This window comes from Musca domestica, unplaced genomic scaffold, assembly GCF_030504385.1.
Source record: "Musca domestica strain aabys unplaced genomic scaffold, Musca_domestica.polishedcontigs.V.1.1 3, whole genome shotgun sequence".
NCBI lineage: Eukaryota > Metazoa > Arthropoda > Insecta > Diptera > Muscidae > Musca > Musca domestica.
The window spans coordinates 6,646,608-6,660,789 of NW_026712299.1; the positions used below are offsets into that span (position 1 = coordinate 6,646,608).

A 14,182-nucleotide genomic window follows, 5' to 3' on the forward strand; every position below is an offset into this window, starting at 1 on the left:
AAAAATAATGAATATAGCAGTTATATTGGGGTCTATACGGAGACATGGACCTGCATAGGCAACATTCGTCATAAGCCATTACAATATTGAAACACAAAACTTGAAAAAAATCCATAAATAATGTAGCTAAAATCATCAAAACACCGAATATAAGGAGGTACTGATATAAGCACTATGAAGAGGTACTGGCATAGACAATTTTCTGTCATAAACTGTAGTTCCCATAAATATTGTGAGATCATATCCAAAAATAATAGGGTTCCATTCTGACCCTATCCCCAACTCTATTTCAATTATGTGAAGATCGGGCCATACTTGAGAACTGCAGCTTGATTACAAATTAACATGGGCTGACGGACGGACATATATAGCTAGATCGACTCAGCTCGGCGAGATAGGAAGATCCATATATTGTTTCCTATGTCAGAAACTATGTCAGAAACTATCATTACATAATTTGTGGTCCAAACAAACTTATAATACCCCCAACACATAGTAGGGTTTAAAAAAATTAAGTTCGGCTGGGCCGAACATTTTTAAATGAAAGTATCTGAATTCAAGAGTGTTTCACTTTAAACTTCATATACAGGTAAAACCGTTTGGATAATGCAGTAAAACTTATCAAAAAAAAAGTTTTTATACAAATTCATGGGAAAATGTGTCAAAAATAATCGTGAGGTGCCGTTATATGGGGCTACACAAAAACGTGGACCTATACATGCAATGTTTCGCCACACTACCTATAAACTATTATGACCTACAAATACTAATTTTTAGACAAATTCGTTGGAAAATGTGGCAAAATCATCAAAATACCGAATATCGAGAGGTATTGTTATATGGGGACTATACCCAACCCGTAAACCAATTTTCAATACCAACCATCTTAGACACTATACAAATTGTTCTGCCAAATTTGGAAGCTCTACATCAAATGATGTGAGCGGTACGTGATTTCAACAGAGAGACGGACAGACAGACAGACGGAGTTAATCGGGTTAGAATTTTATGCTGATTATGAATATAAATACTTTATGGAGTCTACGAGGAATATTTAGGGATGTTACAAACGGAATGACAAAGTTAATATACCCTCCTTTCCAAGGTAGAGGGTTAAAAATGAAGCCTGGCTTCTTATCCTATAGTAAAGGTTCAACTCTGCCTGGGTGAATAATTCCTGCTTTATAAAAACTTTAATTCACTCATTGACAAACAATCAATTGCAAACCACAAGCAAAAATCGACTACCTTGCTTGCTCTAAATTCAAAGAAGTGCCTTTAAGGCAGAGCTGAGCAAAATCACATAAGATTTTTTATAAAAAAATTAAAATTTCCTTTTTTATTTTTTTTTCTAAATTATTTTAACTTTTTTAAAAACGAATGTTGTTTAAAATTGTCAATGAAACTTGTTTTAAAAAGACTTAAATAAGAAATTCATAGATCTCGATTTGTTGGTGGTTTAACAAAAACTAAGGGGAATTGGCCCCTTACGCTAGAACAACTTCTTGCTCAGCATTGCTTTAAGGCTCTTTTCATGAATTTTCTTTAAACGAATAAAATACAAATTTAAGAAATTAAAAAAAATATTTATCCAACTTGACCCCGACGTGATTTGAACACGCAACCTTCTGATCTGGAGTCAGACGCGCTACCGTTGCGCCACGGAGTCTTGTGAAGCAACAAGTGAATACACGAATCGGGGGTTCCAAATGCCATTCCATTGAATAACATTGATTTATTGAATACATGTTTTTCCAATTAAGTTATCATAAATTTCAAAACAAAAATTAAATAAGTTAATAATTAATTTATATGCTACCTCTGTTATCAGCAGTTGAAAAATAGAATATGAACACTGTGTTCGAACCAAGCAAAGTGTTTGATCTCAAGTTTTATTTCAAGTTACAGCAAGAGTTTAGAAAGTGAGAACTTTCTTTTTGGATAAAGTTTCCAAGCTACGATGTAATGGTTTTTTGTTGAGGAAATAAATTTGGGGCCTGTTTATATCCTACGACACTATGTATTGGGGGTGCATGATTGGACCAAAAATTATGTGGCACATAGGGTTTTATATATGGATCTTCCTAACTCGCCGAACTGAGTCTAGCAATTATGGATTCTCACGAAATTTAGCATGGAGCTGGGATTAGGTCAGAATAGAAGACTATTGCTTTGGGAGATCATCGGAAAAAAGCGAAATCTTCCAAAATGGATTTGGACATAATGAGGCTTCAAACATATTGTAGTGTTGTAGGATATCACATGGTCGGCCCCGCACGGCTATAGCCTTTGTTTACTTGTTCTTTTTTTTTAATAATGTAATCTGTAATTTTATTGTGGTTCTGCAATATAATTAAGATTTTCTCTGAATATAATTTTTTAAAGTTATTATATTCCAATCGACGGCCAGAAGTCTACAAATTCGAATCGCCATCGAATAATATTTAGATTTAGAAAATCTGAGTGAAGTTTCATTAACCTTCCACATATCGTTCGAAAGCCAAAGTGATTTGCACAGACCGAGGGACATGGTTAAATCGATAAAGTAATTTATGGTGATCAAAGTTGTATATACTTTGTAGGGTATAAAAAGGATATAACAGGAACAACTTAATATACCCTTCATACCAGGGTGGAGAATATAAAAAAAATCATGATAAGTTCACGTTTGTAAAACAGCCATCATATAAAGGTGGTACTCCATAATTTAATTATTACGAGGTCTTTAGGCATAATTTTAAAACCGATGTAGCTGTAATTTGTATTTTAGTTTCTTCGTGAGTCAGAGTAGCCACCTTCCGACCGAAGATTTTTTTTTCGTTGTTGGTATGGGGTACAAACTAAAATCATTTCTTCCTCGTCTGATTTGAATTAATTCAATATTTTACTTTATTCATGATAAAAGTATTCAAATTGACCCCGACGTGATTTGAACACGCAACCTTCTGATCTGGAGTCAGACGCGCTACCGTTGCGCCACGGAGTCCTGTACTGTTAACTATATTAAGCTAATTAAATTCATTCAACAAATCGATTAAAACATGGAATGTCTCGTAATTGGGATGTTTTGGAAATTTCCATATAATTTTTTAATCCTGCACCATACATAGTCTGGAGGGTATACTAAGTTCGTCATTCCGTTTGTAACTCATCGAAATAATAATTTTAGACGAAACAGAGAATATATATACTTTTGATCACCGTAAAATTCTATGACCTTTTAGCCCTGTTCGTAGAATTCGTAATGGGTACTACAGTCTCCGACAAAAAAATTGCGTATGCAGGATCTCGTCTTCGTATAGGCCCCATATATCAGTACCTCCCTATATTCGGTATTTTGATGATTTTACCGACATTATTCACCGGAATTGTTTCAAATTTCGTATTTTAAGTTCCAAATAGTTACTACAGCCTGTAACAAAAAATTGTCTTTGCAGCGCCAGGGCTTCGTACAGCCACCATATAACGGTACCCCCCGACATTCGGTATTTTGATGATAATAGCGACTTTATTCACCTGAATTATTTCAAATTTGGTACTTGAAGTTCGTAATGAATACTACAGCCTATGACAGAAAATTGTCTATGCAGGTTCAGGTTTTCGTATAGCCCCCATATAACGGTGCCTCCCGATATTCGGTGTTTTGATCATTTTTGCTACATTGGTCACCGGAATTGTTTCAAATTTTGGTATTTGAAGTTTTTAATGGATACTACAGCCTGTGACGGAAAATTGTCTTTTCAGGTCCAGGTCTTAATATAGCCCCGATATACCGGCACCTTCTTATATTCGGTATTTTGATGATTTTAGCGACGTTATTTACCGAAATTGTTTGAAATTTCGTATTTGAAGTTCGTAATGAATATTACAACCTATGTCAGAAAATTGTTTGTGCAGGTTTTGATGAAGACCCCATATAATAGTACCTTCCTATTTTCGGTATTTTCATGATTTTTGACAAAAGTTACCTATGCAGGTCCACGTCTTCGTATAGACCCCAATACAATGGCTATATTCGTTTTTTTTTTTAATTTTAACAGAATTTTTAACGGAATTTATTTTTTTAATATTTCCAAATTCGTCCTAAATGGTGGCGGGTATTCAAAGTTCGGCCGAGCCGAACTTACAGCTGTTCCAATTTGTTTTTGCTATTTTACAAAAAATAAAAAAATTATCCAGGTTGACCCCGACGTGATTTGAACACGCAACCTTCTGATCTGGAGTCAGACGCGCTACCGTTGCGCCACGGAGTCATATGGGCGGTGCTTAAAAGTACATAAATAAAAAATGTTTACCAATAAACATTTTTATTTGACTTCCGTTGTCTTACTATGATCCAGTTTTAAGAGTTTTCATCCATATTTTGAGGGAAGGATCAAAACGACCCTCCGACGATCCTGATAACTCGCTTAAGGTTTAAAACTTTCGACCGAAATAATCCGCATATTGTTATCAGCTATATTGCAGAAGACACTACATACCTAAATTACTAAGATTCCAAGAATCTTGACCCCATATTCGGGCTGTTTCTCGATGTAAACACATATTTCTAATTTTCATATCTACATCCTTAACCTACTGGATTTTTCCTGTAAATATTAAAAAAACGTACAGACAATTAATCAAATATTTTCTTGAATTTTAAATATGTTTATTTTATATTTACATATAGGTTATTACAATGAAAATTAAAAACAAATTAAAAAGCAGTAAGTTCGGCCGGGACGAACTTTGAATACCCTCCGCCGTTTGGAAAGAATTGGGAAATTTTCAAAGAAATAAAATCCATAAAAAGACTGTTACAATTTTAAAAATACCGAAGATAGTAGTTTTATTGGGATGTATACGACGGGGACTTACATAGGCATTGTTTGTCATAAGCCATTACCATATTCAAATTCGAAACTTGAAATAAACGGTCAATAATGTTTAGCTGCATCCATCATCAAAATATCGTATATGGGGAGGTACAGTTATATCGGAGCTGTGCGAAGACCTGGACCAGCATAGACAATTTTCTGTCACAGGCTGTAGCATCCATTACGAACTTCAAATACGACATCTCAAACAATTTCGGTGAGTATTGTACCTAAAATCGTCAAAATACCGAATATAGTGAGGTACTGATATATGAGGCTTATACAAAGACCTGGAACTTTATAGACAATTTTCTGTCACAGACTGTAGATCCCATTACGAACTCTAAATGCTTAATTTGAAACAATTCTGGTGAATAATGACACTAAAATCATCCAAATACCGAATATTGGGAGGTACCGCTATAAGGAGTTACACGAAGACGTGGACCTGCACAGAAAATTTTCTGTAATAGGCTGTAGTATTAATTTCGAACTTCAAATACCAAATTTGAAATAATTCCGGTGAATAATGTCGCTAAAATCATCAAAATACCTAATATCGGGAGGTACCTTTATGTGAGGGCTATACGAAGACGCGGACTTGCACAGACAAATTTCTGTCTTTGGCTTTAGTATCCATTACGAACTTCAAATAGATAGACGGACGGACATTGATGATCAAGAATATATATACTTTGTGGGGTCTAAAATGTATATTTCGAGGTGTTACAAATGGAATGACAAACTTAATATATCCTCATATTATGGTGGAGGGTATAAAACAAATAGTTAAAACAAAAAAGTACGGAATTTCTGAACCTAATTGACCCCGACGTGATTTGAACACGCAACCTTCTGATCTGGAGTCAGACGCGCTACCGTTGCGCCACGGAGTCTTATGAGAGACGCCGCACCTAATACAACCCTATTAATTTATAGCAACCAAATTTGGGTTTAGAATTTAATAAAATTTGAAATTGAAAATTTGTCACTTCCATGTCATTTAGCGGAAATTAAACTGCAAATTTCGCAATTATATAAGAATTCTGAAATTTATTAATTATTATTTAAATATGAAAAGAAATAAAATATTTTTTCAAAAAAATTCTATTGACCCCGACGTGATTTGAACACGCAACCTTCTGATCTGGAGTCAGACGCGCTACCGTTGCGCCACGGAGTCTTATAAAAAACGTCGCACCTAATACTACCCCATTAATTTGTAACAACAAGACTTAGTTTTAGAATTTAATAGAAATCTGAAATTGAAAATTTGCCACTTTCTTTCATTTAGTGGGAATTAAACCTTAATATTTCGCAATTATACATAAATTCCCAAATTCATTAATTATTAATATTTATATAAGAAAGAAAAGATATATTTTTTCAAAAGAAATTCTATTGACCCCGACGTGATTTGAACACGCAACCTTCTGATCTGGAGTCAGACGCGCTACCGTTGCGCCACGGAGTCGTACAAAAAACACTGCACTTAACGCTGCCCTATTAATCTATAACAACAAAACTCGGTTTAAAAATCATACGAAAACCGCAGGTTTACTTTTTCCAATTTCCCTTTCATTTTAATGGAATTAACAAATTTGTAAGGAAACATGTTTGGTTTTACGCAAAAATTCCCAATTCCATTCTTTTTTATTTAAAAACTTAAGAAAAAACTATTTTTTTCAAAATTTTCATTTTGACCCCGACGTGATTTGAACACGCAACCTTCTGATCTGGAGTCAGACGCGCTACCGTTGCGCCACGGAGTCCAACGTTGTTTGGCGCAAACAACAAGTGTCGCTTGTCCAATCTGTAGTCATTCAATTTAGTCGCTCGCTGTGGGTTCTTTGCGTTGACTTTGTTTGACTGGTCGCTATTCTTAGCAAACGCTTATTGGGACTGTTGTAGTTGTTGTTGTTAATTGCAGGTTCTTTCCCGTTCAATACGTTTTGCATTGGCTATGGTCAACCACATGTCTCTGGTGTTTGTTTATTTTATGAATTTGTATTAATCTATAGCATTCATCATTAAAATTTAGTAAATAAATCAGTTGTGTGTGTTTTTGTTGAGATAAGATACTGTTGAACAAGTTAAAAAAAAAAACATTAAGTTTGGCCGGACCAAACTTTTAATACCCTCTACCATTTGATACAAATTCAACAATTTTCAAAAAACAAAAAAAATAAAATCCGTTAAAAATTATGTCAAAATCTTAAAAAAATACCCAATGTAGCCGTATATTAAGGTCGACGACGTGGACCTGCATAGGCAAATTTGGCATAAGCTATTACAATATTCAAATGCAAAACTTGAAAAAAATCTGTTTATAATGTAGCTAAAATCATCAAAATACCGAATATAGGAAGGTACCATGGAGGTTATAAAACGTGGACCTTCACAGACAATTTTCTGTCATAGGCTTTAGTCCATTGCGAACTTCAAATACAAAATTTCAAATAATTGCGGAAAATAATGTCGCTAAAATCATCAAAATACCGAATATCGGGGGGTACCGCTACATGGGGGCTATACGAAGACGTGGACCTACACAGACAATTTTCTGTCATAGGCTGTAGTATACATTACATACTTCAAATTTGTCTCTAAAATCATCAAAATACCCAACATCGGGAGGTACCGTTATATGAGGGCTATACGAAGACGTGGACCTTCACAGACAATTTTCTGTCATAGTATCTATTACGAATTTCAAATACTGAATTTGAAACAATTCCGGTAAATAATGTCGCTAAAATCATCAAAATACTGAATATCGGGAGGTACCGTTATATGGGGGCTATACGAAGACGTGGACCTACATAGCCCATTTTCAATACCAAAAGTCCTGCAGACATAATACCCATTTGTGTAAAGTTTTATCAATCTACTTCATTTCGTTCGGAAGCTAGAGTGATTTCCACAGACGGACGGACATGGCTAAATCGACATAGAATTTTATGCTGATCAAGAATATATATACTTTGTGGGGCCTAAAATGTATACTTCGAGGTGTTACAAACGGAATGACAAACTTAATATACCCTGCATACTATGGTGGAGGGTATAAAAAGATTGATTAACACAATAGAATTATTAAATCAACATATGCTTGAGAAGGGATCAATTAGTGCCGAATCCAATGGGCGTATAGCAGATCTGCCCATAAAAAATGAATGTTTTGTGTGAAAATAATTATACAAATTAGAATTTTTATTGTAAGCCCTAATACGCCTTTGCAATTTGCAATCGGATGATACGCTATATGGGGCTATAATAATTTATGAATCAATTTCCACTAAATGATGGACGGAGGGATTTGTGTTCTGCCCCTTTCTAACATTGCTATAGATGACATATTACGTTTTTGATATTAAATCGGATAAAACATGTACAGGTATGGGAGGTGTTTTTATATGTCTATATTAATTTGATCTCTACCTTACCGTAGACGGGACGGGTCCACGTTTTTATAGTCCCCATGTAACGGCACCTCCCGATATTTGGTATTTTGATTATTTTTGCCACATTTTTTCACGGATTTGTCTGAAAATTGGTATTTGGTGGTCGTAATGGGTTCTAGCTCTGGTGGCGAAATATTGTATGTATAGGTCCACGTTTTGGTATAGTCCCCATGTAACGGAATCTCCCGATATTCGGTATTTTGATGATTTTTGCCATATTTTTTCACGGATTTGTCTAAAAATTGGTATTTGCTGGTCGTAATGGGTTCTAGCTCTGGTGGCGAAGCGTTGCATATATAGGTCCACGTTTTGGTATAGCCCCTATATAACGGTACCTCTGATATGCGGTATGTTTATGGTTTTTGTCTGAAAATTGGTATTTGTAAGTCATAATGGGTCCTAGTTCGTGTGGAGAAACATTACATGTATAGGTCCACATTTTGGTATAGCCCCCTCCCGATATTCGGTATTTTTAAGGTTTTTGTCACATTTTTTCATGGATTTGTCTAAAAATTGGTATTTGTTGGTCGTAATGGTATCTATCTCCGGTGACAAAGCGTTGCATGTATAGGCTCACGTTTTTGTATAGCCCTCATATAGCAGTACCTCCCGATATGCCGTAGTTTGAAGATTTTTGCCACATTTTCCCACGAATATGTCTAAAATTGGAATTTGTGCTAAGGGGGAGGAAATTAAAAGTCTGGCCGAACTTAATATTATTTACTTGTTATATCCTACCCTGTGGACATAATATCCTGTCATATGTCTTTGTACATTTGTTTTGCATTTGCAGAAGGAAACGATATAGACCCATAGTTTCTTTTGATGATCTACATAGAATCGGATTTTGAGTCGATTTATGCATGTCCGGCCATGTGTTTTTTAAACAAAGTACAGGTCGCATTCATTCTCTGATTAATATGAAAATTATTTGCTTGGCCCAAAGACGTACCCTATCGAAATTGGTGTTCATTGGATCCCGTATATTGGGTGGCACATGCTGAGTGCGATGGTGCTGAGTCCTGTTGGCCAAAATGCTGGCCAAGGTATGTGGCCAAAATGTTGGCGTTCCCAAGGCTTTAATACACCCTCCAGAATATTTTCGCGATAATATTCGGCATTTATTCTGATACCACGGTCGATTAATACGAGCGATTTCATAAGTATTGTGCACAAAAATGCATAATATCAATCCGAAACAAATCAATTTTTTTGGCGCACACGGTCAGGTTCAGTCCAGATGTATGTCCGGAAATTTTGCTGAATATCGGTACATATTTAGATATAGCTTATATATAATTTTTCTTCCGATTTGAATTTTATTATGCACCGGATGTTTAATTTTCGTCCAAATACAATGGATTCCGGTACTTCCAATCGAATTCAAGTACCTGAAATTTAGTGATAATCGGTTCATATATTAAGTACCCCACATTCGTAGTATGCACTCCACAACAATGTTATATGAAATCAGATATCATATGTACTCCACAAAATATCTCTGGCAAATTTCATCGAAATCGGTTCAGATAGCTCCCATATAAAGGGTGAGATAAAAAAACTGCAACAAAGTCAAACGCCATAATTTTTTCCTTTTTTTTAATTTTTATTGAATGAAAGCAAAAAATGTCGAAAATAGCATCAAATTTTAGAATAAGTTTAGATTTGTTCGAATTGGTCACCTTTGGCACGAGTTATGGCCTTCAAACGGCCAATGAAACCATTACACACTGCCCGAATGTTGCTCTGCGATATTTTGGTCCATTCCCGGCGAAGCGCTTGCTTGAGGTGATCGACACTTTGGTATTTTTTAGTGCCAACCTTGCTTTCTAAAATACTCCAGACATTGTGCGCTGGAAATGAAGCAAGGAACCTCATTTTGTAACCATTATTGGGTGGCGGGTGCCAAGTCCTGTTGGAATGTCCAAGGTCTTCGGCCAAAATGTTTGCGTGCCCAAGGTTTTAATACACCCTCCAGAATATTTTCGCGATAATATTCGGCATTTACTCTGATGCGACGGTCGATTAATACAAGCGGAGAGCGACCATCGGCTGTTATGGCGGCCCGCACCATCACCATGGCCGGCGCTTGAGTTCTGGTGGCCAACCGAAGGTGCACATTTTCAGCTGACCTCTTTGCCAAGTAAACACGATCATTTTGTTTGTATACAAACTGCTGGACAACGAATGTTTTTTCATCGGAGAAAACCAAATTCGGCAGATCACCACTTTCGGCCAAGCGAAGCAACTCTTTAGTTCTTTTGAGTCCACTTTCTTTCTGTTGCGGTGTAAGTTCGTGTACTTTTTGGAATTTCAATGGCTTTACCCGAGCTCATTTTTCAATATTTGCCGAATGGAATATTGCGATATGTTCAGCTCACGAGCCATTTTACGGCCAAAACGACGTGAATTTCGATCAAGTCGCTTCTTTGCTTTTCGAACTATATCTGCTGATGTTGCTGTTTTCTTCCGCCCACTTCCTTGACGTCGGGTTACGCTACCAGTGTCACAGTAACGAGCAATGGTACGAGACACAAAAGTTTTATTCACATTTAAATGCTGGAGTGCTCTGAGGATAGCCACTTGTGGTTTTCTAGCCAAATATAAGTAAAGGACACCATCACGCTTGAATTCCATCACAAATAACTTTTTTTCTGGAAAATTCTCACCAAAATGCTTTTGTACGCTTGTAAATAATATAATGAGCTGTCACTTGAATAATTCTAACATTTGTCGGACTAGTGGCTTAGGAATGACAGCAGTCTGAAGATGGTTGCAGTTTTTTCATCTCACTCTTTATATTCTATATTTTGATGATTTTAAGGACATCATTGACCAGAATTGTTTCAAGTTTCGTATTTGAATATTGTAATGGCCTATGACAAAAATTGCATATACAGACCTATGCCTTCGTATAGTCCCCAATATAATGGTAACTCCCTGAATTCGGTATTTTTATAATTTTAGCAGTATATTTCAATGGATTTTTTTTTGAAAATTTCTTCCAAACGGTTGAGGGTTTTAAAAGTTCGTCTCGATGGAACTTTGTGCTTTTTCACTTGTTATCACATGAAATTTAGTGAAAACATATTAAAACCTGGGGTTTCCGCCTTTATAATACATATTTAGCTTAGCTAACCATAGCTTTGGAGATACCTTAATTTAAAATCGCTTGGAGCAAATATATGGAGGCTATATATTAATCTGAATCTATTTCCATTGGACAATTGGACAGAGAGATTTTTGTTCCGCTGCATGTGACCTCTCATTACATAACATATAATGCCTTTGAAATAGATTAAATATAAATTCTGAATGGAGGTATGTATTGGCTTTATATTTGATTTTTTAGGTTCCAACCATAACAGACTTCATTGATTTGTACCAGAAGGATCGAACCGATATTGTCCATTTTCACACCTCACCTAGCACTAACGCAAATATTACGATGTGCAAAGTTGGAGCAAAATCGGATTATGGTTTCTCTTTCTGTGCAAAAAATATATTTTGTGAAAATTTCGACCATTTGTGGGGGAGTTGACAAAAGGAGTGAACCGATATATTCCATCTTAACACCAGACCTTGGGTTAATATAAATATTGGAATGTGTGAATTTTGAAGACAATCGGACACTTACTTCACATTTTATGAGAGTTGTAATTATTCAAAAGTTTGACCATTTTTGGGGGAGGAACTTGATGGAGTGGACCGATATTGTCCATTTTCACACCTGACCTAGCACTGACGCAAATATTACGATTTGCAAAGTTGGAGCAAAATCGGATTATCCTCACTCTTTCTGTGCAGAATATATATTTTTTGAAAGTTTCGCCCTTTTGTGGGGGAGGTACTAGAAGGAGTGGACCGATATATTCCATTTTAACACCAGACCTTGGGTTAATATAAATATTGAAATGTGTGTAATTTGAAGACAATCGGACTCTTACCTCACATTTTATGAGAGTTTTAACTATTTAAAATTTTGACCCTTTGTGGGGGAGGTACAAGAAACGGTGGACCGATATTGTCCATGGTCACACCTGACCAAATATTAGGATTTGCAAAGTTGGAGCAAAATCGGATTATATATATATTTTTTTGAAAATTTCGATTTTTTGTGGGGAGGTACCACAAGGAGTGAACCGATATATTCCATCTTAACACCAGACCTTGGGTTAATATAAATATTGGAATGTGTGAATTTTGAAGACAATCGGACTCTTACCTCACATTTTATGAGAGTTGTAATTATTCAAAATTTTGACCATTTGTGGGGGAGGTACTTGATGGAGTGTTCCGATATTGTCCATTTTCACACCTGACCTAGCACTGACGCAAATATTAAGAATTGCAAAGATGGAGCAAAATCGGATTAGCCTTTCTTTTTCTGCGCAAAAAAAAAATATTTTTTGAAAATTTCGCCGTTTTGTGGGGGAGATACTTGATGAAGTGGACTGATATTGCCCATCTCCGAACTCGATCTAAGTTTGACAAAAATATTACAATGTACCATGTTTGGATCAAATCGGATACTCCATTCGAGAGTTATCGTGCGCACCAGCCAGACGGAGAGACAGACAGACGGACGCACATCGCTAGATCAACTCCAACTGTTCTGAAATGGATTTGGTCCAAAGAGACCTAGGGTCTAAAGCCATTATTTCGACTAGGCACGTTTTGACCGTATCAAATGATATATACCCTCTGTAGTCATATGGATGAGGGTATAAAAATACCAAAAATACTAAATACGGCATAGAGTGTAGGAATAGCATAAGACTTTTACATTTTGGTATCAGGATCGCTAGAGGTGTATAATTTCTAGATAAGGCTGGGGATTTGGAAATGCGTAGTAGTGTTGTATACCAAAATATTAAATTTGATATATAATATAGGAAAAGAACTAGCATTCTGGATGTTCATTTTGAGAATGAAAGGCTTAGTAGATATGGAGGTCGAATTGGAAATTCGTACTATGAAGTGTACGTAAAGTAATTAATGTTACTAAGTTTGGTATTTTGTATAGAAAACAAGTAACCCAAAGCAAGTACCCTCCACCACTTGGTACAAATTTCGCACTTAAAAAAAAAAAAAACAGTAAAGAAAATCCTAAAGTCGGGCGGGGCCGATTTTATGATGCCCTACACCACTTTGCTAATTTAGTTGAGCTCCACTTTATAATTAAAAGTTTTTATGGGAGAATTCAATCATACACGCTATGATTATAATTTAAAATTCAAAGGACTAAATATGCCGAAGCATTTGTATCTTTTAAAATCGGACTTGTATTGCCCATTTGGTGCGAAATTAATTTGAAATCGGACAAAAATATATATGGGAACTATATCCAAATTTGAACCGATCTCGATAAAATTTGGCAAAGATATTTCTGAGCTGTATTTGATATATTTCCCTGAATATCGTTGTTACGGAGTGCATATTACGGCTGTGGGTAACAAATACAATAAATCGGATGAACAATATATATGGGAGCTATAACTATATCTGAACCGATCTTCACCAAATTTGGCATACTACCTTCTAGACTAAATTCGGTCGTATGTGCCAAATTCCACCCCTTTTGGACAAATATTAGACGTTTGGTGCACAATAAATGGTAAATCGGACGAAGTTATATATGGGAGCTATATCCAAATCTGAACCGATCTCGATAAAATTTAGCAAAGGTATTTCTGAGCTGCATTTGATATATTTCCCCAAATATTGTTGTTTCAGAGTGCATATTACGGCTGCGGAGGACAAAAATAACAAATCGGAGGAACAATATATATTGGAGCTATAGCTATATCTGAACCGATTTCGATAAAATTTGGTATACTTATTTTCAGGCCTAATTTT

The 14,182-nt window shown here is 35.8% G+C and overlaps 7 non-coding genes across 7 annotated transcripts; all 7 read right to left on the reverse strand.

The window, feature by feature from the left end:
• Positions 1–1,597: 1,597 nt before the first annotated feature.
• TRNAW-CCA (transfer RNA tryptophan (anticodon CCA)) lies at positions 1,598–1,669 on the reverse strand. Its single transcript has one exon. It is a non-coding gene; the product is annotated as a tRNA-Trp (tRNA).
• Positions 1,670–2,914: 1,245 nt separating this feature from the next.
• On the reverse strand, positions 2,915–2,986 carry TRNAW-CCA (transfer RNA tryptophan (anticodon CCA)). Its single transcript has one exon. It is a non-coding gene; the product is annotated as a tRNA-Trp (tRNA).
• A 1,195-nt stretch (positions 2,987–4,181) lies between these two features.
• Positions 4,182–4,253, reverse strand: TRNAW-CCA (transfer RNA tryptophan (anticodon CCA)). The gene has a single exon. It is a non-coding gene; the product is annotated as a tRNA-Trp (tRNA).
• Positions 4,254–5,683: 1,430 nt separating this feature from the next.
• Positions 5,684–5,755, reverse strand: TRNAW-CCA (transfer RNA tryptophan (anticodon CCA)). Its single transcript has one exon. It is a non-coding gene; the product is annotated as a tRNA-Trp (tRNA).
• Positions 5,756–5,970: 215 nt separating this feature from the next.
• TRNAW-CCA (transfer RNA tryptophan (anticodon CCA)) lies at positions 5,971–6,042 on the reverse strand. Its single transcript has one exon. It is a non-coding gene; the product is annotated as a tRNA-Trp (tRNA).
• Positions 6,043–6,261: 219 nt separating this feature from the next.
• On the reverse strand, positions 6,262–6,333 carry TRNAW-CCA (transfer RNA tryptophan (anticodon CCA)). The gene has a single exon. It is a non-coding gene; the product is annotated as a tRNA-Trp (tRNA).
• A 226-nt stretch (positions 6,334–6,559) lies between these two features.
• On the reverse strand, positions 6,560–6,631 carry TRNAW-CCA (transfer RNA tryptophan (anticodon CCA)). The gene has a single exon. It is a non-coding gene; the product is annotated as a tRNA-Trp (tRNA).
• Between the last annotated feature and the right edge of the window lie 7,551 nt (positions 6,632–14,182).